This window comes from Conger conger, chromosome 17 (assembly GCF_963514075.1).
Source record: "Conger conger chromosome 17, fConCon1.1, whole genome shotgun sequence".
NCBI lineage: Eukaryota > Metazoa > Chordata > Actinopteri > Anguilliformes > Congridae > Conger > Conger conger.
Genome location: NC_083776.1, coordinates 24,628,448 through 24,656,436, shown reverse-complemented (window position 1 = coordinate 24,656,436; position 27,989 = coordinate 24,628,448). Strand labels below are relative to the sequence as shown.

General features: G+C 40.4%; 1 protein-coding gene across 1 annotated transcript in view; it reads right to left on the bottom strand.

The window, feature by feature from the left end:
• Positions 1–20,951, bottom strand: part of LOC133116551 (sodium- and chloride-dependent GABA transporter 2-like) — a 35,072-nt gene extending 14,121 nt beyond the window's left edge. The window contains exon 1 of the mRNA XM_061226221.1: positions 20,924–20,951. The gene's annotated coding sequence lies outside the window, so the exon portion shown is untranslated. The remainder of the gene's footprint in view (positions 1–20,923) is intronic.
• Between the last annotated feature and the right edge of the window lie 7,038 nt (positions 20,952–27,989).

The window sequence follows — 27,989 nt, the reverse complement described above, 5'->3', positions numbered from 1 at the left end:
GTGGGATTGTAAGTTGGGGGGAGTGTAAAGGAAAGAAGGACGAGAACAGGAGAAAGAACGGAAAGACAAAGCGCTTGCCCCCATTCAGTCTCAGTCTGTGCTGCAGTCATTCATCTGCCTGCCAGGTCCTTCTCTACTGCTCATTACACCAGAGCAGACCTGCCACTAGGGGGGGGTTGAATGGTGTGGTTTTTTTTTTCTCCCCCTTTCATCTCAAACCTGTCCCTCCCTGCTATGATTGGTCACAGCATATAAAGGAATTATGGAAGGCTAATATTTATGAGATTGTGGTAAAGGTTAATATTTTCCAAATTCAGCCTGTGTATGTCCAAATCCAGTTTTTACGGCTGAAATAAATCTCACGGAAAACAATTAAAAATCTAATTTAAGTATGATACTTTCGAACAGAACAGGTACGCAATTTAAACAGAACAACATAAACCGTTACACGTTGGCACATTCTTTTAAATGTTTTAGTCTCTTAATCAGATGACCTTACGTGATATGTCAATAGCTCTAATCAGTCATAACTGAATGGTACTGATGTATACAATATAAGAAAATCTACAGGCCCTATTACTTGCAGAGTGTGCTACTGTTGTGTGTGCTACTGTTGTGCTTTGAGTGTCTTGCTGTGTTCTGTGACTGAAAGGAGTAATGGACAGAAAGACTTATGGAATGAGTGCGATGTCGGGGTGTACTGACCTTTAGGTACTTTTCGGTCCCTATCTGATTTACTGGTAGGAACTGGTAGTCCATTGCTCTTAGACAGTTTCAGCCAAAGATAAGACACTTGCGTCACTTGACGTTGACAAAAAGAAAAAATCAAACAGAAAGAAATAAAAAGGTTGAGATTCACACATATATACACCCTGCCCCTCAATCACAAATGCACATACACACAGACATTATACAGGACATACTGATATGGATGCATGCAGAGACATACACACAAAGATCCATGCATATAAACACACACACAACCCCCAGATAACCTGTCTACACACACATGCACATTAGCACAGGTAATGAGCTGTACACTCACACACAGATACACATACTCATATCTGCACACACACATACACTCACAAACGCTGATATACACACAAATATACAAATGCACATAATATGCATACATGTTCTTCTCAACAAGTATGCACATGCACATTTTGAATCTGGTCAATTCTGAGTATACCAACTATCTATAATATTTATGTCACAATTTAGCTCTTTTAGTACAGTGGGATGGACGGACACCATCCTATTGTCTTTGCCTTCTTTCAACCCAATCATCTCTCTTCCTGTCAGAACTCATACTCACTCTCTCCCTGAAGACTTCAATGATTCCCAATAATCACTTGCTCATTCATATTCAGGGCAGAATTACACAACAGACAGGAATGCCTTTCTCTTGGGAAAAAATTAGCAGGGTGGACTCAGCACAGGAACCCCAATGAAAAGGCTTACAGGTTCTGTGAGCTTGAACTGACCAATGCGTTCTCTTCCTCACTCTCCATTTGAAACGGTTGGGAATAGGACCAAGGGCATAGCTACATACCACTTGCCTTTACCCATTGTCTGATTCCATCAGAAATTAAATAAATAGGTCAACCAAAATGGCGGGTTCCAGCCTAAAATGAGTGAAAACCCCGTAGTCGGAAGAGGAGGGGCTGGTGGAAATGTTTGTGCGTGGGTGGGGAGAGTATGATGAAGTGCAGCCAAATTAATGTCCTCCACTACTGCTTTAAAAAATCTAACAAAAAGCAAACCTGCCCTGTGGGACTGTTTATACTGTACAACTGTGTGTCTGTGTGTATTAGAGCAGGGTTATAGTTGGGATCTCAGTCTCTGACCACAAACCCCTCCTTAAAGTTATTGTCCTGTCAATTGTTCTGTCATATAAAAGTATCCACAGCTCTTTGGGTGTGCCAGTACCATACAGTGAGAACCAGCAGTTACTGTTTAAAAAAAAAACTTGACATAAAGTTGTACATATGGGTGGGGCTGCGCTAAGCATATCTCTACCTGAACATCATTTTGAAAAAAGACAAGTGCTGCATTGTAAAGCTTCAAGTACATCAGTCCTAATAGCAGAGGCCTGACATTTATTGCATGGCCTGCTTATCTCTATGCTTTTCCTCTGTGAACACGGCTCCTCTGTTCCTCAGTACACTGCTAAAACCCAAAATAACAAGCATTTAGTCTTATATTGAGACTTAAAATCTCCAACCTATCACAGGGGTGTATAACCCAAAACAGGGTTATATCCCTCTGAGGCAGGTGGTAGAGAAAAGTAATGTAAGTGTAATAAAGATGGAGATTTCATAATGTGTTTGGGATAGGATATAGCCTACTGGGGTGAGTTTAGAAACGTGTCTTGAAAATGCTACTCAATTTCAAGACAGCTCTTGAAAATTAACTCTTCGGGTGTATTTGCAATACCGAATCAAAATTAAAAGGTCTGTGCTTTGCACTTTGAAATTGCACTTTCTTCAAAATATGTAATTGAAATAAGGCAATAGGCTACAGGCTACAGGCGTTTTACTCTAAAATCTGTGATTGTTTTAAATGACTGTTTTCTTACTCCAATGACAAATCTTGAAACACCTCATTGGCAATAGTCTTGCAATATGCAAAAACAGTAATAGAAGTAAGACTAAAATACTTGTTCAGACTTGTTTCTGCAGTGAGGGGAGAGCTATGAGACCGAGGCACTGGCTGGATGCCTGTAAACATCAAAAGACGACACGCACGCAAGTGACTGAAAAAAACCATAAGCTCTGATGATGAGAACCCCGGAGAGTGGTGTTCCCAATGAACGCTGGGTAGGCAGAAGATGACGGAAATGATGGATGTCCTGTCTTGACCTACTGCACTTTGTCTTTCACGGGCATTCCAATCACAGTGACTGAACCAAGACACTTTGAAACAGGAACAATCTTGTATAATGACAATCCGGCCTACAGAGTATATATATATATATATACACATTTGCCCATGACACATGGGGGCACTCTGTATATGTAAGGTTTTATTCCAGCTGAGCTCTAAATTAAGTTTTATGAAGTTTATTGTCTTCTTCTCAGGGACTTGACATCTCTTGACAGGTGGCTGCTGTTAGTCCTTTGCAAACTGCATAATAAAATAGCCTCTATACACCCTATGGTGTATGGAGCGAATTAAGACCCACCCCATGGTGCCCAGAATGTGCTTCTGAATCAACATTGAGAATATAAAGCAACACAAAAGAAAGTGGGCCCAGTTCCAAAGCTTGACCTCAAAGCCCTCCATTAAGGATTCTGAATTGCCACACTCCAGTGTTATATCATGTGATATACAATTCAATAAATAAATACAATGTTCAAATTCATCTTATGGTAATCTACAGAGCGACCACTTTATTAGGTACACCAGTTTCTTAATGCAAATATTTAATCAGCTAATCATGTGGCAGCAACTAAATGCATAAAAGCATGTAGATGTGGCCAAGAGGTTCAGCTGTTTTTCAGACCAAATGTCAGAACGGGGAACATTTTCTTACTAGAACACTACAGAAAGACGGCAGGCTCTGTTGCGTTTGTCACTGTCAGCTTTCCAAAACAGTGCACAAGAACACTGAGCTGTATTATATCACGCGTTATATGCATAGACTGTGTGAAGCATAAACATTGTTGTGGTTTGAGGTTGTTTGATGTTGAAATTACCTATTGTACCTTTAATGAAATACATAGAAACAAACATGTGCTAAGAAGGCAACGAAAAGCACAAGCATCTTGTGCATGATACCTATGCGGAAGTAACCTAAATACACAATCCGCCACGGGGATCTCCACTGTAGATCCCCAGACTATCGGAGGTGCGCAAGTCTCTAAAAGGATGCTACCTCTGACAGCGGCGTCTTGAGCAAGGGAAGAGGAATCGCGGCTTCTGACCGTCGTGTGTCTGACATTTCTGCACAAAATAAAATGTGCAGGTGACAGACTGTCCTCAGCACCCTAAAGTAATGTTCAGCTCCCACACCCTCTCGCCACAACAGGTAAATGAGAATAGTCAGTCACAAACCTCACATAGTGCACAAATGCAATATAACGCAACGTGAAATGGAGAATTCATCAAACGAGCCCTGATTCAAATAAAAGTGTGACTTCAATAGATAGACACGCAGCTGACCTTCAGAAATTAGTTACCGAACTGGCAGAAATATGGCAAGGTGCAAAAAGGTAGAACCTGGAAATTCATCAGAATTGACGTCAAGGACCGTCAGAATTACAGCAGGGAGGTGCATCTCATTCATGACAACCAGTATCATGAATTAGCACCAGGCCATCAGACAGGCAATACCAGTAATACTGGTTGCATTACAGTCCCACAACTTCCCGAAATGTGGCATTATTCAGTGGTTGACAGCTTCCGTCCTAGCCCAAAAAGTGCTTGTGAGTGATTTCCTTCACAATTTACATTGCGTTATTACCAGTCTGTCTATGGACATCAGATGGAAATTAAGCATTTGGCTAAAACATTTACATGCAACACACAATAGTGAAATGTTGCTCAATGTGTATTGCCGTGGTGAAACAAATAATTGTTGACAATCCTACTCACAAACGCTGATATACAAACACATATACAAATGCATATAGTATGCATACATTTTCTTCTAAACAAGTATGCACATGCACATTTTGAATCTGGTCAATTGTGAGTATACCAACTATCTATAATATTTATGTCACAATTTAGCTCTTTTAGTACAGTGGGATGGACGGACACCATCCTATTGTCTTTGCCTTCTTTCAACCCAATCATCTCTCTTCCTGTCAGAGCTCGTACTCACTCAGGCTCTCCCTGAAGACGTCAATGATTCCCAAGAACTCGCTCATTCATATTCAGGGCAGAATTACACAACAGACAGGAATCCCTTTCTCTTTGGATAAAATTAGCTGGGTGGACTCAGCACAGGAACCCCAATGAAAATAAATAAATAACCTTTTCAGATACCGAACAGGCAGGACATGGTAGTGCAACATTGGTTACTTCTGCATCAGTCAGAAAATACAGAGACCTGGTGCCCAGGAGTTTATCCTTTGCCAATTTCCATTTATGCCCCCCTCATTTTGCAAACTGAACTCACCCTGAAGAATCAACCTGTCACCCCTGGGAGGGAGATGCAACACTTCTGGGTTTCTAGCCGTTGGAGAGAGAGAGATAAATAGTAAAAAGTCTTCACCCTTGCCCCTCACGGGTTCTGGGCAAAAATAAGAAACTAACACAATAAACTGAAATAAAAAAGGCAAAAGAAAGGAAAACCAAGGCTTTTCTGCTCGCTGCTCGGAGCTGGCCACTTTTCAGCTGACCGGCTCCTCTGCTTCTCCGCTTCTCTGCAGATAAACAAACTAAAACACACCACACAAAACTGCCCCACTTGGAAACGAGTGCATCTTTAAGCACCTGGGCTGATTATTTTGCAACCTAGGTGGGTGTGCTCTCCAACAGTAGGCGTAGCCCAGGGGTCGGCAAACCCTGGTCCTGGAGAGCCGCAGGGTGTACTGGCTTTCGTTGTTACTTGGCATTAATTGATCAGTGAAAGCCGTTGATTACACAGTTAACTCACCTCACCTGGTTTCTTGGGTCTGAATCGGTTGCTTATTTTAAAGTGGAGACGAAAGCCAGCACACCCTGCGGCTCTCCAGGACCAGGGTTGCCGACCCCTGGCGTAGCCTCTCCTCCAGACAGAACCTCACACACCCAGAAACCAATGAATACATTTGATTCCTGCAGTGCTTTTTACAGAGACAATGCCACAAAGTAAAATGCTTTGCAACTTCAACCTACAACCAGCAACAGTGACATACGAAAATCTCCCCAGTGGGAAGAAAGTAAAAACACAAGCAGGTGAAAACTCTTTGGTAGGAATAAACCGTACTTACTGCTCTCCTCAAAAAAATGTGGGCAAACCTGTTCCGATTATCAGCCAGCCACATTCCCAGTGCAAAGGACCCAAACTTGGTGAAATCATTTCATGTACATGTTTGTTCATGATGTTTGTTTGTTCATGATTAACAGCATTGGGTGATACCTCTGCTCCAAAAAATGAGCAGAGCACTTTGTCAAAATGTCAAGACAACAAAATGCTATTTTAGCCCACAAGTCGCTTCTCTCGCAGCTAAACTGACAGAGTGGTGGAGTGGAGTCTTTCTTCCTTTTTTAACAGCCTTTTTTAGCAGTCTTCCTTCCGTGTTTTTTTTTATTGGGACATCGACACAATTCTCATCTTTTTGGCTCTATACACCACCACAATTGATTTGAAATGAAACGAACAAGATATGCTTTAAGATATGCTTTCAGCTTTATTGTGAGGGTATTTACATCCAAATCAGGTGAACGGTGTAGGAATTACAACAGTTTCTATATGTGCCTCCCACTTTTTAAGGGACCAAAAGTAATGGGACAATTGGCTGCTCAACTGTTCCATGGCCAGGTGTGTGTTATTCCCTCATTATCTCATTTACAAGGAGCAGATAAAAGGTCTAGAGTTCATTTCAAGTGAGCTATTTGCATTTGGAATCTGTTGCTGTCAACTCTCAATATGAGATCCAAAGAGCTGTCACTATCAGTGAAGCAAGCCATCATTAGGCTGAAAAATCAAAAGAAACCCATCATAGAGAGAGCAAAAACATTAGGTGTGGCCAAATCAACTGTTTGGAACATTCTTAAAAAGAAAGAACGCACCGGTGAGCTCAGCAACAACTGTGGTGGATGACAGAAGAAGTCTTTCCCTGGTGAAGAAAAACTCAAGAACAAGATAAGATAACCAGATCAAGAACACTCTCCAGGAGGTAGGTGTATGTGTGTCAAAGTCAACAATCAAGAGAAGACTTCACCAGAGTGAATACAGAGGGTTCACCACAAGATGTAAACCGTTGGTGAGCCTCAAAAACAAGAAGACCAGATTAGAATTTGCCAAACAACATCTAAAAAAGCCTTTACAGTTCTGGAACAACATCCTATGGACAGATGAGACAAAGATCAACTTGTACCAGAATGATGGGAAGAGTATGGAGAAGGAAAGGAACTGCTCATGATCCAAAACATACCACATCATCAGTGAAGCATGGTGGTGGTAGTGTCATGGCGTGGGCATGTATAGCTGCCAATGGAACTGGTTCCCTTGTATTTATTGATGATGTGACTGCTGACAAAAGCAGCAGGATGAATTCTGAAGTGTTTTGGGCAATATTATCTGCTCATATTCAGCCAAATGCTTCAGAACTCATTGGACGGCGCTTCACAGTGCAGATGGACAATGACCCGAAGCATACTGCAAAAGCAACCAAAGAGTTTTTTAAGGCAAAGAAGTGGAATGTTATGCAATGGCAAGTGTCTGGTGATGTCTATGCGTTCCAGACTTCAGGCTGTAATTGACTGCAAAGGATTTGCAAGCAAGTATTTAAAAGTGAAAGTTTGATTTATGATTGTTAGTTCGTCCCATTACTTTTGGGACATTTAATTTAATTTCAAATCCATTGTGGTGGTGTATAGAGCCAAAAAGAGGAGAATTGTGTCGATGTCCCAATATTTATGGACCTGACTGTATGTGCTTCTATCCATCAATCTATCTGGCTAAATGAATCATACACCCTGTTGCTCCAGACATCCTCACAGTACCGAAGACAGCCAAAGAATGAACAGAAACCAAATCACTCATTGGAAAGCCCCCCACCTCCACCTTCCTCCCTGCAAAAATGTGTCTAGGGGACAATCACATGCCAACAACATCTGCTGGAGATTGGTGAGCTTGCTCAGCTCCCACTGTGCCTGACAACACAGCTGACACCCCTTATGAAAAAGTTTCATGAAATTAGCCTTTTCACATGTGAATCTAAAATCTTCAAATGTGAGTGTGAACGGAACATTTTCATATGCAATTGAAACACCTATGACACTTTTCACTTATGAAAACAAAACACATGACTTGAAATAGCATAGGTTTCCTTTTTTCACTCTCAACATTTGTACTCTTCACATGTTGGGTGTTAACGAGGCTTTTGGACAAATTCGGTTATTTCGTAAGGAACATGACATTCTCTCAATGTTTCTCCTCCATTAGACATTACTAAAGCAAATCATAAAAAATAAGTATTCACAGGTTTTAGGTTGCTGATAAGACTTTTGCCTGCATCCTGAGTTCAGAGAACAGACAGGACGAGACATGTTTTATAATTTTCAATTTCTTTTATCTTTTTGACAAGATAATATGAGTTGATGAGACCAGAGTAATTTGACAGCCTAGCATAAGTATGAATGGTTTTAGAGTGTTTCGTGTTCCACCTCTGAAAGTTTAAGAGGGAATTATGGGTGTAACTGTGCAAAACAGCGGGGAACTGTTAAAAACAGCACAAAAGAGTCGGAAACTGTTAAAAACAGCACAAAACAGGGTCAGATGTGACATAAATGAAACCAAGAGCACACACCCTCTTTGATGCTAAACTGCAAAAACACATTTTACTCTTCTCATTATTCTCATGATTTTTTCATTTAAGTCATTTTCCTTTTTTTGTTTTTCTCCCCTTCAATTGTATTTATGCCTTGTATCCTATCCTGTGATAGAGAAGTGTGCTTAACTGCTTTTGGTTGTGAACCAGTCCGAGGGGTTTAAGGATGTTAATATGCCCTCATAAAAATAAACATCTGAACCCTAGCTGGAGGACTCTCCCCAAGAGAACTGTCTTCATTTTCATATTCAGGCAAACAACAGAAAAATGTGATGATTTCACCATTTTGAACATGCACACAAGACATCACATCCAACAATGTGAATGATGAGTGTTCCAGTAATTCTGGAACATTCTAATGGAAATAGCAGTGTAGTTTAACATTAGTGTAACAAGTGGTAATGTGATTTAACAACATATTCTCTAGAACTACCTGCACGTTGCCCTACAATGTTCTCACATTTCCAATAATCTCTGGGCCTTTCCAGATTCATGAATTATGTAGAAAGCAATACTACCAATAATCATAGCACTTTTGATTTTGCAATGAAAACATCAAAGTGATGTATGTGGATAATGTGATTTGACTTTTCCCCCTTGACACTAATTAACACCAGAGCTAAGAAATATACCTGGTATTTATCATGCAAAGTTTTACTTACAGTTGACATAACATAAACGCTGGCAATAACCCAAGATTAGTTCACAAAGCATGGTCATTTCAAACATCACTTCTGGGGCTGGATTAAAGACAACTTGGTGCCAGGAGAGCTTCATACATGAGTGAGGGTGTCTTGGGTAATGGGGTTTCACAATCATGTAGATAGCACACACAACCAAAATAACTAGATTGTAAGTTAAGTCTGCCCATCTGAACAAAAGCACCCCAGCATAATTATTGAGGGTCATTTCTTTAATGATTACAAAACCTTGATTTGCAGTAAACAGACTCAAGTTTGCGGCATGCTGTGGGGCTTAAGGATAGTCTGGAGCTGCTCCAGCTGCTCCACGCGCGTCTCTGTTTATGTCCTACATCAACACAACGCGTATATGTGTCCGGGGACAGTGGAACAGAAAATAAACAGCCGTCTCCGGGAACAGCACGGACAGCTGCGGCCAGCCACAGAGGATGAGGTGGGGGCGCTGGACTGTTTAGATTAGGAATTCTGGAGACATTTTTCAGCCCCTGATAGGGGACGCAGTCACTGAAGGATGCGGTGATTTCCTTGATGCTCCTGTGCACTGGGACAGGATAAAGCATCCTTACCCAGTCCCCTTTCCCGAAAGGGCTGTGGTGGTGCAGGTTTTTGATATCCGATTGTACTTATTAAGGTCTTGACTGAAGGCTATGATTAATCGTTAATTTGTTGAGGCAGGTGTCTTAATGCTGGGCTGACTCAAAAGCCTGCACCCACATCAGCCCTTTTAAGATTGGGGACCCCAGTTCTAAGGAGCAAAAGCATGGCCCTGTCTCTAACTGACTGGACCCAACAGCTGCTTACCATTAGCGTTGAAATGGCAATGAAAAATGATTTACAATTAATACATAATAAATAACAAAGATAATTTTGAAATGAATGTCATTGTGACACTGAAATTATTCCTTGGCCATTATCTTTTGTTTTCATCATGTTATAAAAGGCGATCTTGAAGTCAGAGCTACACCAGACACACTGCATTACGTAACAGAGAGATGTTCCGTATCGATAAACTGTTTATACTGTCTCTAGGACTTGGATAGGTATAGCTCCTTCACTGCCTCCTTATAACAAACTATGAACCCAGTAATGTTTTAGGATTCTCACTCACTCACACCTGCACATAATCACAGAGAAATGCTTCCTCTGCTACTGTTCCACGCAACATTTCAGTGCAAACATCCTAGTAACGGTCGATGGAGCGTGAGCTACTCTGAGCACACTGTTTTGCACCCCTCACGATTCATTAATCTTCCGCGCTGCTGTACTGACATCAGTAAATTGAATGCCTCCCACCACAACTGATTACACTCATTGTATAATTGATGGAAAAGGGCCAATTTCTGTGTCAGAATGGGGCTTCTTGTCAGATCAAGGTTCATTAACACTGCACATGCATATGAATGTGTGCGAGTGTGTGTGTGTGTGTATGTGTGTAATGTTTTTGTAAATTTGACTGCATATGTATGCAGCGAATGCTCTTTTGGTCCCAGAATAAAGCTGTTAATGTGTGTGTTACAATAAGCAGCCCAACAAGACGTGCAGGAATGCATAGAGGATAATCGGCTGTGAGCTCCAAGGTCCCTTTGAAACAGTTGGCGCTATCTGAAATATGTGGGTGGGGGACTGCAATGCGAGCAACCCACAGAAACCTTGTTCTTTGCCTGGTCAGTGCATTTGGCAGATCAATTCCGGCATTACCAGATGGTCCATCGCAGATGCCGTTCAAGGTCTCGGGGTGTCCTGAACCAAAGTAAATGGCAATAACGTTAAAACAATCTCTAAACAAAGCCATCGGCTTCAATTTATACATCATCACTGTGAATCATAACTGTGAATTCCGCACAAATGCAGGCAGTGCTGATGTCATGTCAGTTGAGTGCCAGCGAATCACAACTGGGAGTATTTTAAACACAGTCCAAATGGGAGTTCACCATCTGGATGGGTGCGTTTTGTACTTTGGCCAATGGGATTAATTTATTCACCACACTGGTGTATCTTGCAGCCAGCTCATTCTCTATACAACCTGTGTATTTTTAAACCCTTGCCAATGGGGTTTTACTCTCTCAACTGGTGTATTTTACAGTGTAGAGAACAATAGTTTTTATACAGGCATTTAAATGAGAATTCATTGTGGTAGATAACGGAAAGTTATTTTTCAGTCTCCAGAAATAACAATAGATTTCCAAGCCAACCTTGAAGCCAAACCCATGGGATTTTTAGAATATTTGTTTCCACTCCAGCACACAAAGCTGTCTTTCTTCACAGAGGATCAGTGGATTGATTTTGGACACTTGCTGCTTGGCCAATGCAGGATAAATGGATAGAGGAAAGGGAGAGGGATTGGGGGATTTCCCTGCCACTGCTCACAGCCTCCCCTCCTCTGCTTGATGAATTGTTATCCCAGACTGCCATTATCCCCCCATTACTTAGATGTCATTTGGGATGTATGATAGTAAATAAAAAACAACAGATTATAACAGGTGCATACTATAATGTTACCTTAAAGGTGGTATTTTCTTCCCTGGTCCACAATCGATCCTACAACCCCCCAAGTTTGTTTTTCTTTATAATTCTCACACTGGGCTTATGTTGCTTAATGGTTGCTGTACACCATTCATTTCCTGTTGGTTTCTGTTTTATCGTCTGGTTTCAGTCAGACTGAAGTTCTGATGTAGCTAGAACACAGTGGGCCTCATTCATCAAATGTGAGCCAAATGCAATTGACCTTAACTCCTTTCTAAATGCATTTACACAAATAATGTTGGATTTCTTGTTTTAGGAAGTTCTAGGATATCTGTTTTCGTAGGAGCCGAACGAACTTCACGAGTGGTCTCGGCTGTTCATAATGTGCACGGAACTCAAAGCACACGGTTGTAAAGATTGTTTTGCACTTTTATTATTCCATTAATTCATATTTTATTATGATATATATAGTGGCAAAATTATTTTAAAAAGAATATTATAATTATTAATTTCATATAAAAACACAACAGGATTTTATACAAATTCCATAAAACACATACGTTTGCTATAAATGGGGCTACAAGTCATAGCTTAGACATCGGTTGCTATGGTTTTGCTCTCTTTACATTACATTGATATTTATTGCTTTAATAGAAGATTAAAACATGGCTTATTTAGTTGGTTCCGACTGCCCGGACCTCCTTCTCAGCTTGTGCAACACACTGGCACCAGAACTCAGAAGATCCACACCGTTCCTGTCCAATTCCAGAACATGCTCAGGGTGCGTTCCGTCCTCAGTTTCTTGGGGACTGGCACATGACAGTGAAAATATATTGCTGTCGCCCCTCCTTGGTCTCTCTAACAATCACTCCAACAGTTTTTTTACTTTGCCTCCAGTTTTATATAAAACCAAATGTTAGGCTTTGAGTTTATTACACCCTTTGCAGTACGCTTGCTCTTATATGTTGTTCGTCCACATAGTTAATTTTTTGCCTTGTTTTAAAAGCTGCCTTTGTCAAGTAAGATGCTGAGTTCAAGGTGTACGGTTGAAGTACTGAGGCCCTCTGGTCATTGAAAAGACTGGCTCAGACTTCCTATAGCTTCCAAGTTTACCCTATTTGTATGCTGAACTTTCACTTGGCGCTGCTGTGTGTCATTTCACCGTGGCGTGCTGTTTCCAAGGCTAACAGCCACTTTACGTTTGCTTCATTATAGCGAGGTGTTTCTTTTTAACACTTTATTCAAAATACAGTGTTTTTGTCATAATTTAGTGTCCGTGATTGTACATATTGCACTAAGGCTCAGTACACCATTGTCGGAGGTAACATCCCTATCAGAGAGAGTTCTACACAACTCTGATAGCCCAGGGATCCAAGTAGGAGGTTGAGATGAAACATTAAACAACATGAACATATAACTTAAGTGAAGGCTTTTTTGTTTCCCTCCAAAGTTTGCCAAATCATATTTATTAATCCTCAGAGATAGAGAATGAATAATCCCTTTTTTCGTCAGCACAATAGTGCCATTGAATGCCATATGGAAAAAAGTTAGTTTTTTTCTCTCTCTTCTGCTTGTTTCCACAATATTTCCCAAATGTTCTTCAAAAATAAGTCTTACTTTTTAAGAGAGAGGTCAAATGTGCATGAGATATTGGCCTCAGTATGAAAGAAGGGGCAGTATCACCAAACAAAGGGAGTTTGTCTGAGCATGATGTGAAAAGAATATCAGAACTGATGTCAAATCATTTTTTTCTACAATATGAGTCAAATCCATGGAATCTGAGAGCCTGTAAAGAATTGAGACCTACCACATCCAGCACTATGTACAGAATCAGGATCTACATCAACACACTCACACACCGACGGCGATTGGCTGCCATGCAAGGCACCAACCAGCTCATCAGGAGCATTTGGGGGTTAGGTGTCTTGCTCAGGGACACTTCGACACAGCCCGGGCGGGGGATCGAACCGGCAACCCTCCGACTGCCTGGCCCCATGTCAATCAACACTGGAGTAAGAATACAAACCTTCCTTATCCACCACTGCATTAAAGATGACCTGGACATACTGCCGCCCACAAGTGCCCCTGACACAGTTCCCAGAATCCTTTTAAATATACACAGAATATTGGTACCCAATATTATACCCACTCCCTTTCCTTTCTCAGCAGGGACATTCTCAGAATGTGACCTGACCACATCTGCCATTAAGCTCACAGCCAGCACAGTACACCTTGTCTCCTACTATTCTGGTGTAAAGTCCAGCTATAACCAGCTTGAAATTACCAGCTAAAGCTTGAGCTGGTCGAACCATATTGAGTATGGAGCTGGTCTGAACTAATCAACTACCCATACGCTGTTGCAAGACCTAGCTTGAGTTGTTTTCAGCAGGGTAACATAGTAAATCTGCAGTGTGCTCAAAATTATGAACACTTTTACACCTCACCTAACCTAAGACACCTAAAACCCAATTGCTCCCGACAAGCAGGTTGGTGCCTTGCATGTCAGCCAGTCTGAAAAGCGCTTTGGATAAAAGTGGTATGTGATAATATCCATTTCTTCTCAATCTGATTTTGAATTGTCCTATGTGTGTTTAGACTAAAGCTAAAATTAGTTTCTTGTCATGTCAGACCCAAGTTCCTTCCTGACATGGGTTCGGATGGTATGGTTAACGGAAACTGTATTTGCAATGCATTTGTAATGACACATCTGGCCAATTAACATTTTCTGAGAAGATTAAGTAGAACAGGTTTTCCCAGAGTTCTACTTGTACAGTATGTTCTGAACATTGCTGTCAACTTGAATTTTTTATATAACTAGGTCCTCCACAACATCCTTATGTATTATCTTTCTCTCTCTCTCAAAGCTGTGATACCCATTCATACAGTACAATGCAAAGGTTTTAGGCAGGTGTGGAAAAAATGTTGTAAAATAAGAATGCTTTCAAAAATAGAAATGTTAATAGTTTATTTTTATCAATTAACAAAATGCATGAACAGTGAATGAACAGAAGAAAAATCTAAATCAAATTTAATATTTGTTATGACCACCCTTGCATCAATTCTTTTAGGTATACTTGCACAGTTTTTGAAGGAACTCGGCAGGTAGGTTGTTCCAAACATCTTGGAGAAATAGCCACAGTTCTTCTTCTGTGGATTTAGGCAGTCTCAAATGCTTCTGTCTCTTCATGTAATCCCAGACAGACTCGATGATGTTGAGATCAGGGCTCTGTGGGGGCCATACCATCACCTCCAGGGCTCCTTGTTCTTCTTTACGCTGAAGATAGTTCTTAATGACATTAGCTGTATGGTTTGTTGTTTTCCTGCTGCAGAATACATTTGAGGCCAATCAGATGCCTCCCTGATGGTATTACATGATGGATAAGTATCTGCCTGTACTTCTCAGCATTGAGGAGACCATTCATTCTGGCCAAATCCCCAACTCCATTTGCAGAAATGCAGCCCCAAACTTGCAAGGAACCTGCACCATGCTTCACTGTTGCCAGCAGAGACTCATTCTTGTACCGCTCTCCAGCCCTTCTGCTACAGCCACATATTTAAATTTTGAACCTGCTGCTATTTTTCTGCACCCCAGTTCCTGTGTTTTCATGCATAGTTGAGTCGCTTGGCCTTGTTTCCACATCGGAGGTATGGCTTTTTGGTCTTCAATGAAGACCACTTCTGACCAGACTTCTCCACACAGTAGATGGGTGTACCTGGATCCCACTGGTTTCTCCCAATTCTGAGCTGATGGCACTGCTGGACATCTTTCAATTGTGAAGGGAAGTAAGCATGATGTGTCTTTCATTTTCATTGGCCGACCACTACATCTACGGTCCTCAATGCTGCCAGTTTCTTTGTGCTTCTTCAACAGAGCTTGGACAGTACATCTGGAAACCCCTGTCTGCCTTGAAATTTCTGCCTTGTTGATGCAGTATAACTACCTTGTGTCTTGTTGCTGTGCTCAGTCTTGCCATAGTGTATGACTTTAAACTGTCTTCAGCAACCTCACCTTGGAAGCAGAGTTTAGCTGTACCACACCCAGTTTCAACCCTCCTACACAGCGGTTTCTGTTCCAGTTAATGATTGTGTTTCAACCTACATATTAAATTGTCACTGACAATTTATCACTGACTTTGTGCAAGTGTACCTAGAACAATTGATGCTGGTTTGAAGGCAAAGGGTGTGTTTATTAATGTGTGTTTGATTTAAGTGCACTCCTTAAACCACATATTGATTTGATTTAAATTTCTGTTTTCTCACTTTGCATTTTGTTAATTGATAAAAAATAGACTATTACATTTCCATTTTTTGAAAGCAGTCTTACTTTACAGCATTTTTTCACACCTGCCTAAACTTTTGCACAGTACTGCATACATCCTCTTCTCTGTCTCAGCAGTGCAGGCTTGGTATTGGCCCTGAAACCTGGGTATAGGTAATGTGTACAGTGGCTTTGCAGGGTTTCCAGTGACAGGCTCAGATGACACAAAGCTAACTGTGTGTTGGTCCACAGTATAAATGGCAACCCTTACCCCAGTGCTGTTGCTATGCCTCTGGCTAGTCCATCACACTGAATGGGGCACAGAGGTCATATCCTCTTTCTGCCAGCTAAGTACCCAGATGATGAGAGCTTATACAGAATGGGGAGAGAGTGAAAGAGATAGAGGGGGAGCATGTGACCCATTTTTTGTTTCTAGAACAGAATCCAAGCATCCCCTGGGCAATTGTCAGGACCAAAATATGTTGGCAACGATTACAGGCTTTTCAGGGTAATCATTTTCACAATAATTATACCCACTCCCTTTCCTAATGTATAAAGAATAACTGAAATGCTCTCCACCCCATTCTTCAAAGGGTATTCACAGCAATAGGATTATTATTGATAAACAAGACATAAACACCAAGCAAAAACTAGTATATTTGCCTGTAACTAAAAGGCAAACAATTTACACCCCAACACAATATGACCATTACAAAAGATGTGAAAGATTACTACTTTCTTTGATTCTGTTACAGAATTGTAGTCTCATTTTGCTGTTGTACTGCTGTCAAAAATGGTTTTGTTTTGCTCTATGATTATGTCTTGTTTAGCAATAATAATGGATTGAAGGGCACTAAATTGATACAAGAGTAAAGAGTGAAGGTCACTAAAGTGATTCATTGAAGAAAGGACAGCACTAAAATGATGAAAGAGTCCAAATAGAGGGTTGCAGAGTGAAAAATAAAGGCACTACTGGTTCCTGGAAGAAACTTCGTTGGTGTCCTTGTTAAATGAATATATGAATTACATGTATCTCAGTATTTCTGGAAAAAAACAGCAATCGAATCAGCAGTTAAGTCGGCAGATTCAAAAATCCTTCCAGCTGTAATGTTCGAGAGGAAGCAAACATTCTGACTCCAGAGGAGACAAAGTCCCTGTCAAAATGAAAATTCAAGAGGGGCTTGGAAGCTGCTCCATGTACCATTCCATTCAATTCTGGCACTTAGTTTGCCCAGCCAAAGTGCTCATATGGAATAAACAGCAGAAGATTAAACATCTGGTAGTTTATTGTTTTTCAGAGCTTATGCAGCTTTCGATTTTCACAGCATAATGGCAATTGTACCCATGAGACACAATCATGCAGCCTTTTCACAATACATTCCATAAACCCCTGAAGTTGTACTTTGTGGCTAAAACAGCTATCTATAAATAATTTCCATCCATATAGGCTCACTATTGAGCAGATCACATTCGGATTTGATCAATATTGAACACATCCCGTCCTCATAAGCTTACCTTTATTGTAAAATGTTGCGAGCATTCTACTCATACTAAAGCCCAGGCTGATTAGAATTGAAACACAGTATGAGTAGTATGCCAAGTATGCATATAATATAAACTGCGATGTAATAAAACCGCAAAATGGCAATGCCAGGTCGTTAAAAAGGCTCTCCACTAGCGAGAACAGTAATTTAGATGGATGCTTATCAGCCTCTTAGCCACAAAACAGGGCAATAAAACTACAGCCTCCCCTTTGCCATTCTCACGGTTTACATCCCTCACCTCACCACAAACTCAGAAATTAAAAGGCATATTCTAACAATCCGTGATACCAGTGATTGTACTGGCCAACAGGGCTACCAGGGCTCTGGTTAACCTAATTTTAAAATAAAGCTCTATTTTAAATGTAAACATGTGAGCAATAAAGTGGAGAGCTTTTTTGACACTGAAGGCATTTGAAGGTACATTTTCTGTTAAAACAAAGCTTTTCTGATCATTCAGGTGTCTGAACAAATGGATATGCCAATGTTTGTATTTGGAGAGATGTAGGGACACTTGAGGACATCTGGGTGCAGTTTCAAATTGTGTTGAACAGTGTGTTCAAATTTCGTACACACATTGACATCAAGTTTGTGCACAAATATAAAGTAGTGGGTTGGTCCTTGACTTAGAAACTGAGATAGTCAGTGCTAAACTAAAAAAACATGTTTTGTAATTTTTTTGTATTTTAATGTATCCTTTGTGTACACTGTATGTATATGCTCTCAAATTTCTCAATGATACAAACCTTGTCTAACCAGAGATGCTGGTCACTCACTGACCAAAAAAGCTCCTGTAATGAAACATACTACAGGCTTTAACGCGACTTGCCATGTTAACCGAGTAAACCAAGTTATCGCAACATACGAGCTATGCCTGTCCTGATTGCATATGTTAACGTTACAAATTCGCTGTTAATTTATCAGGCATCAGTCACTCATTTCCAGTTTCACTGTAGTTCACAGAGGACTTCGGAAAAGCAACACACTGTCACAGACTCTTGGTTATACACACAGCACTTCAGTTGATTGACCAATAAAAAATAGTAATAATCTCAACAGAGCCATTTTGGTTGGCGTTTTTGACAGGAAAGTGAAGGAGGCGAAAACGGCAAAATCAGTGAAGACGGTGTGGACCGGGCAGCACGGCCACCGTAGCCGCACGGCATTACATTTTTAAAGGGGCACTGCGGCCAAAGAGAGGGGCAACGACGCCCATTGCTGTTGTGGCCACTGGTGTAATTCCTGCCCCGGTTATGTCTGACCCTGGTTCAATGGGTAATGTACTTTACACCACAGATTAATCTCTGGTTAATCTCTAGCTATTCTAGCCATCAAAAGTCTCTGTTGTGTCTTGAAAAAAAAGTGCCTCATAGAAACACATAGTACATTATGAGCTGATAATACAACATTACAATGGGCCATAGAAGCTTTTAACAAGTGGTCATAGATTATACACACTGATGAGCTCATGACAACACTACTGTAAAAGAGATAATTACCCCCACTGCATCCCCCCGCATCAGGTAGACAAACACTATAAGCAGTGTGAAACAAACATGTGACCAATTGAGAAAGGGAACCCTTTCAACATAGAAACGGAATATGCTATCCAGCTGGATGGCCAGGATGTCCTGGAACAACATCAGATTGAGGATTACGCACTGGGGCGCTACTTTGTTACTTAGTCACTCTCATGGACAGATTACACGTCATCATTCCAGGGCGTGTTAAAGGATTATTTTATATTTGGGTTCGATATCACACATCCCGAGGTTCTTGTCAAAGAGTTGAAAACTGTTTTTTTAATCAGCACTATGGTTAATGAGAAATGTCCACTGAAAGCTTTTTGTAGCAATGCCTGTGGAAGTGAATGGTATCAGCTAGCCAGTATCTGGTTTGGTAGATACTAAAAAAACGGTCAAGGGTAATGTAAAAATCACACCCCTGGTGGTGAAGTAAGCAGTGCATCTCATGCTACAAACGGACACACACAGACACACACACGCGCAGACACATGTCATGTACAGAAGCGGCTGCACTGCTTAAAAATGTGTCTCTGTAGAAAAACGGCCTAAACTCCGGTAATGTCCTTGAAAAATTTGTCAAATTCATGCTGTTTCTGATTTTAAAATGAAAAGTATTCAAAATCTATTCTATAAAACTAATATGTAGCTGATACCATTCATTTCCAAAATGCGTTCTATGTGGGCAATTTCTCAGTAACCGTAGAGTGTATTTAAAAATGGTTTGACAAGTAACTTCATGTGCGATATTAAATTGCAGATTCTGAACATTCTTTTTTTTAAAGTTATAGTTGGGACACGTTCAGACTTAAAACAGGTTCAATAACCTTTCCTCTGGCCTTGAGGCATGTTATAGATGCAGTGTTAATGTATGTAGCTGAGTATAGCCCATTTACTATACAGAAACATATTTGACATTACCCTTGACCATTATTTTGGGCATACTTTTTTTAGAATTCCAAATATTTCCTCTATCAGTTTTTTTAAATATAATGAAAATACTTGACAAACAAAACAAACCAGCTACGTCAGTGTTGGGTGCAGTCTGACCAGAAGACCATTGGGAATGAAGTCACTAATAGATCATGAAACTATGAAGTAGTCACTTCCTTCGCAAAGGTCAGACTGCTCCCAACACTGACATAGCTGGTGAAAAGGTCCAGTGTTTTCGTTATGTTTTTAAAATTGCACACAACTGATACCATCTTTTTAAAATACTGGTGCTAGAGTTGACACTGAATTGTGACACTGGGTCCTAATTGAACATGCACGTTTTCTAAAGAGCAACGTCTTTCTAAGATGCTGCTCTTCACTGAGAAGTATGTGATTGCTTATGCACAGCAGGAGAGACTTCCTGGACTGAATGGTGACTCTTCTATTTAAAGAGTAGCAACATATTTTCTAAGGAGTAATGTCTTTGATAGCATGGCCAGGAGTTAATTTTAAGGTTTGTTTTTCACCATAACATTACATTTTGATCAAGGGTAATAAAAATGTTTCTGAGTAGTACAACTAACTCATGTTATACCAGTAATGTCCTTTTAAAAATGTACCGAAAATGCATTTTTAATGCCACTGTTTTCTGATTTGATTTCAAACTTGAACCCTTATTAATGCAAGGTTCAACAATGAACCTTTTAAGTTCCCCCACAGTGACAATGGTTGGGGAAGCCTAAAAAAATACTTCTTTAAGAGTGGAAGGAATAGCTGGCACATCATGTTGCACTTGTTCCTTGAAAGCAAACAACCCGTGAATAAGACATAATACATTATACATCCTATTCTGTAGAGAGCATTGACCATAACTCATACATAAGGTAAAAACAGTATAAACAGTGCACCCATAATCATGGGGCATCAACATTGCCCTCATTTAAGGACTGCACTTAAACCAAACACACATTAATAAACACATTGTAAATTAAGAGCATTCTTAAAGACATACCCGTCAGGTTCCCTTGCGACGCACGTCAAACCTCGCTAGCCTCAGTGCTTCACACTCCTCAAACCTGTTTATTACGTACATGTTATATAAAACTCAGACACCATTTGTTTCAATTAGTTAGCCCACATAATAATTAAACACTTACAATGCGTTAAGATTCTCTGTTGGTGCGTACTTCATCAAATCTTTTCCCTTATGGCAGCCCTGCCAATACTACACAAAGGACACTGTGTTTTCCCTATTGTTCTCTAACATGATACAGAAGTTACCTGCCGGCAGGTAATGAGGCGGAGTTACTGATAAGAAGGAAGAAGGAAACGTGTGTCTCATTCTGAAGAGTGCCCTGTTAATAAAAATCAGTAGAAGCAGTACAATACAAGCAGAAATACACTTACATTGTACATTTTAATACATTTAAAAATGAAAAATAATACAATTTAAAAGTAAAATCAATATACAAATTCTACAACATGAACAAATGTTCTTCTGTGATCTGATTGTACAGATTGAACACTATTGTATGTAATTTGGCAGTGATTATTTCTTTTAGTTTCTTTTACAGAACATTTATTAGTAGAAAATAACAAGACTGCTACATTTCAAGTATGCATAGCAACACACCAAAATCTTTTTGTAGATTTTGTAGAGAGTTGGAATAAAAATTTTAAAAATCCTATTTGGGATTGAATATTGAGTATTTGATTATTTTCTTTCACTTTGGTTGAAATTTATACTGAACACTGCCTCTGAAATGCGAGTATACATACAAGGACAAGACAGAGTTAGATGGAAATGCATTTCTCCAGGCTTTAAGAGCCCTGGGGAATTTCCTTCAACTTGACAGAAGATGGAATCCACAACCGTTCTCGGGGGTGAACATTCCAACAGTGAGGCCACGGAACTGCTTGTGTCTTAGTATTTGCACAGCTAGCAACATAGAGCGGCCTGCTTAGAGGCTTGCCATGAACACAGCCATTGGCTTGCCAGCATTTCACAAAATTGGCACTTCAGCCCACTGAGACGAGGCAGTCGGGACAAGAATCAGCTGTGAAGACAAAACAAAATAGTTGGCAAATGGTCCTGCCACTAGCAAACTGAGCAAACTGCTCTAGTACAAATCTATAGCATGCCTGTGTGCCTGTGTGCTATTTCTATTAGGTCTGATAGGTCCTTGCTTGCTGGTTTCCACAATACCAGAGCATTGAAAAACAATCCTGGATAGCAGCATTCTACAGATTACAATGAACTTTCAGGGACCGGTTCTTTGAGGCCTCAGGCACCTCTTCATCTCTAGGGTTAGCCTAGGACAATAATAAAATCCAGTACCAAACATCGGAAGACTGCACTGCCAACTGCTACCCTTTGGCCAAACTTCACTCAGGACAGGATGATTATGAAATTACATCCAACAACATTTCATCAAGCAAAATGGTGGTCATTTAATTAATTTGGGGATGTTCTGGCTGTGAGAACTGAGAGTTCAAGAGGACATTTTGACAATGATGTTTTATTAGAACATCATGCACACACCAACGTGTTCATGTCAGGAAGCGGGTGAGTACACCGGTCTGGGTCAGTTGCTGGGTCAAGGTAAAGCATGGTAGAATGTTCCGGATACAGGAATGATGAGAATTTTGTCTATAGGTATCTGGGTAAGAGGCAGCACAGTGATGCAGCGGGTGTGACTGATGCCTCACAAGAAGGTCCTGGGTTCAAATCCCGGCCAGAATATTTCTATGTGGAGTTTGCATCTGCCGTCCATGTCCGTGTAGGCATATTGGAGTTAACATGTCCCCTAGATGTGAATGATTAATGTGTGTGTGTGTGTGTGTGTGTGTGTGAGTGTGTGTGTGCCCAGCGATGGAATGGTGACTTGTCCTGGGTGTAGGCCCAAGGCTCCAGCACTGTCACAGGCTTATCAGAATAGTGTGGTTCAAGTCCAAGCTTGCTGGTTCTGATCAAGTGGATGCCCCGTTCTGAGTTGATGAAATGAAACAGTGTATTTCAAGCATACACTATTGAAGAAGGCATTCATTTCTTTTTTACAAACAACGATGCTCAGCTTCTTGACCAGATACCTGCTTGTGAAATCCTGCGATTGTTCAAAGTCACTGAAATGTTCCCACCAAAAGATACTCCGGTAAATGTCTGTTGCCTTAAAAAAGGTAAAACAAATAAAATAAAATACATTTGGGAGTTTAGTTTGCAATGCAGCTGTAGTTAACATTTCAACATGAAGCTGAGACAATTTGACATTTTTACAGAGGCTATGTTTGGGTTATATTGGTTACGGCAATGTTGAAAGACTGAATGGGCTAACTGTTTCTATTCCTCCGAGACTCTTTTTCCTGCAGTTGAACCTCTGATGCTTGAGTCTTTCATGTGCTTAGTTTTAGACCATTTCTGCTGAGCATTTCTACAAATGAATATCCACACAGAAATCCCACTGTGATTGAGAGACACACGGGTTATGTACACACTCTCCAGTGGTTATACAATTTACAGTCTTCCTTAACCCCCCACCAAAAAAATGGAGGCATAAAAATTATATGAATATGACCCTGTTGATCTTTTCAGCCCACGAAAATTGTGGAAGTGCATTCAATAGTGGGCAAGCTGTGGAATTCCTCAGTCAAAATGTCCAGTAAAATTCAAATTTAACCATGTCTTCTAGCTGGCCTGAATTATGTGAAAAGGCCTGACCAAACACATAGCATCACCCTGATTGGTTCTATGTACGGCCCAAGCCAAGGGCACTCCTGACAAACTCAGTCATGTTATATACTTTCAAGAGGCAGAACTGTCATTCATATATTCACTATTCTGACATACAGATCCAAAAGCAGAACCAGCGGTCCAGTTTATTAATCTATTTCTCAAAGGTAGACGTAAGGATGGAGCCAGGCAGATCCTTTAACAGCATTGCTCATGGACCTCATATGAAATTCACCCAAGTACACTTGTATTTACAATGTAATTTAGTGGCAGAGATGTGTTTGTGTGTCCTCCATTGCATCAAGCCAGACCACTGTGATCATTGCATTACATTCCATTATATTTGACAGATGCTTTTATCCACAGCAACATTACGTGACATCCATTGTGACAATAGGTATATACTGAACGCCGTTGGAACAAACGCAAAAGCCGCTAAACGCCACTTCCATGAAAAGAGTGACTCAGAGGTTCGTAGGGGAATGGGGAGTTCATTCCACCATTGCAGGAGCTCTACGGTTGGGATAAGTGAGAACCATTCACACAGAGGGCAGGAAGTGCAAGTTGCATTGCTGCAGCAGAGCGGAGGGGTCGAGCTGGAGTATAGTGCAACATTATGTTGGGGTTTACCTGTTGCCTGCAGTGTAGGCCTTGCCTCATGCTAAAAAGTAAAATGATGACACTCATGTGCTCGTGAGCTTATTTTAATCAATCTTGTCCTCTACCTTGAAAGTGTGTAGTGATCATTTGGGGCAAATTGGAGGGTGGCAAATTGACCATGGAAGAAATTACCTTAATCATCAACCCGTCAATCATTTTGCTAATACTAAGCTGCTGTGTTTCTGTTCATTTATAAAATAAATATTGACTGGGGCTAAATATGTAACTTGCAATGCATTGTTGAGGGTAGCTCTACAGAAGGATTGCATTAAATATGGTGTTTATAATCTGGCATTATAACTTGGTGCAATGTTGGCAACATTTGCTGAGAATGTTGGGTTCTTGCAAGTTGCCAAGACTTCACTGTGCAGTTGAAGCAAATAATTATTTTCAGTTAAGATGCGGAAGGGATGTAGACTTCAAAAGGGTCCCTGCTGCAGTAAAGATTCCACTTCATGACGACTTTATTCATCTGTGAGAAGCTTCAAACCCTCTGTTGATGGGGAGGGTCTCCTGCAGCCCCTGAGACCCCTGGCTCTGCTCTCGCAGTCTGATGGACGCTGATCTACACTACAAGGGCTGGCTCAAGATGCTGTGTGGAAAGAACACATCACCAGACAGACCTGGGAGAGAGGAGCACAGCGAGCCCAAATGAGACAGACCTGGGAGAGAGGAGCACAGCGAGCCCAAATGAGATGCCGGGGAATGAGTGGAAGAGGGAAGAACAGAGGATGAAGAGGGAGTGAGAAAAGGGAAGGGCTGGCGGTGTGGGTTGCGCTAATGAAGTGCAGCTGACTGCTAGTGGCTGCCATGCTCTCATGACACACTCAACCACATCAAGTGTTTTTCTTTGAAAACTATTAAAACATTCAGCTAATGTTGAGGAAAGGGATCTGTGTTCCCACCCAGACCACACACACGCACACACAGTTTACCATTCCAAGTCTTCCATAAAAAATGGAAGCTTGACAGTGTGTGAGTTCTCCTTCTAACACAGCTGACTCTGTAGCTTTTTTTTTCTTCCAACAGATTAATAAAACCCTCTGAAGCTAAATCAAACAGCCAATACATCATGTGACAAGTCAACACACTTTGAAAACACTCAGATCAAAGACGTCCGGAAGTTGAAGCTATTATCATTAAATTATACTGGTTTACTTTAGTGAAACGTAGACATTGATTGAATCACAATTCTTAAAACACTTTTTATTAATGATATGTTCACTGCAAAGGACCATTTCACATTTAAAATTATTTTAATAATACAGCCATTAGAGAAATGTGTATGTTTCTTTCAAATGAACCCCAAAGGTATCATTAAATATCATGTGATGAACTGAAGTACAACAATCTCTCTGACCTGTGTCCAAGAATCAGTTTCCATTGGAGATGGTTCTGCATCTCCTACAGTATACCATGATACAGCTTTTTGCCAATACAAACACAGCTCTACTGTGACCTTGCTCTGCATAGCTGTGAACATATTGTATATTATCCCAACAAACTAAAATAAATGCAGCTCCAAGAGTTTCCCACTGACTGAACCCCAAAAGTGACTAAGCTCCCCACTGATTGATCCCCAAGTGGTTCAGCCCCCCCACCCCCCACCTTTGCCCCCCACCCACCATAACCACAAGTGACTGGACTGAACCCATCACCCCCTTTTACTCTGCATTGAAAAATGATTGACAGTAGAATATATCTGCCATATTTCAAATAAAAGGCCGCTTGCTGGGGTGCTTGGCAGAGGGGTTCACGCTTTTTAGAATTGGTAAAGGATTGAGCATACTTCTACCCTGTGTTGTCTGTGGATTTGAGACTAAAGTCAAAACAATATATTTTCCCAATCAAACCAAACCAAAATCCAAATCAAACAGAGCATATGTTACCATAGTTACAGGCATTGTCTTTCTTTGGTCCTCATCTTTGCAGCCGAAAATTCTGGAATTTCCTACGTTTTAATGGATGTGCATTTTAAGTACAGTGTTTTAATGACCATGTCAATGAATACATTTTGAATTGGTTAAATTAAATAAGGCTGTTTATTGTTACCTTCTAGCCAGCTACTTTAGACTGACTGTACTGTAGTGTGGGTGATGGACAGATGTATGTATGGGGCAGATTGGTTCCGACGTTAGTTATTTTGAAACATACCGATAAGCCCAGTGTATTGAATGAGGTGTATTGCCTCCATTGCCTCTGTCAGAGTTTACTTTCTGGGGATCTGGAAGGGAGTGTATTTGTTGGTCACAAAAGTGTTTGTAATTTACAGTATGATTTTTTATCTGCATTCTTTTATTTATTTCACAAACTGTGATGCATGTATTGCTTGAGTATGGTGCTTTAGGAAAACGTGGATGTGTGTTTAAAGAGGAGAGTGTGAGGGCAATGCGGAAAGTGGTTCTGATACAAACAGGCAGGCGGCTCAGCCAAATGTGTTCCCTGTAAAATTGTTCATGCATGTACACACATTGTTTTATATTCAAGGTTTCGGTTTTTAATTAATGTTAAGATTAACCAGATAAAGATTTAATTGAGATGTACCTGCATAACAGAGTGCAAAACTGTAGTAGTTGCAAATCGCAATGTAGTACAGGGGACTGTTTGAATGACACCACTTCTGGGTAACGTCACGCCCACTTCCGAATACGAGTAACAAGTAATTTAATTGGTTTATCGGATACGGAAACAGATACGAGTAATGCACTACTCGCTCACCTCCACTAATAACTTGACAATCCGTTATAGACTGTTTCAAAGACTGAAACAATAACATTATATCTGTCCCAACTTAATTTGTTCCTATTTAACTTATTTCTTAAATATTTTTTTGAATCCCTTTTTTTAAATCCAATTATTGAGCAGCAACGATTAGGGATGCAACTAACGACTATTTTGATCGTCAAATAATCTATCGATTACTGAAACGAATAATCGACTATTCAGATTATGAATCGCACAATTAGTCAATGGTTCTTATTTAGCTATCAGCTTTTAAATTTAGCTTGAGGTTTATTTAGGCATATGCTAACTAACAATAAAGATGAATACTTCATTCAAAAACACATCTTTTAATGAACTTTTCCGCTGATACAAAAGATAAGTTAAAATTCCAATATCCTCGCCGTTTTCAATCAGTTATTTTCCTTTTCGCTATAGAAACAACAAATGAATACAATGTGGTCTAGTCATAGTTTCCACATACGTAGGCTACATTAAAAAGGATGGACAGCGTCGCTAACATTGATATTAATATCAGGTAGATTAACATTAACTAACATGGACAATGCATGGTTAACATAAACAAAACTAGTTAGTGACAGGGGGTTTAGTTGTAGCAGTGTAAGTGGATGTGTATAGTTACATAGCTATGTGTCTTTCAAACTAATGGGCGTCATTTTAATGATTTATCCAGATCATGATCGCTAAACACATTGCTAATTGCTATTAGCTAAATTCCATTTAGCAGGGCTTAAAGTTCTCAGGCACGGTGCCGGTGCTTGCCCGTTTTTCCACAAAATAATAGTCTTGCAAAATAAATAAATAAATATAAAAGAAAACACAACAACCACTCCCCGGTCAAGTGAAAATAATACATAACTTTGCTACTTTCGCACTAAAATAGTATATACAGGAATATACAAGAAGGCCCTTCTTTTGGAACATGCAACACAAGATCTTAAAATGTAAA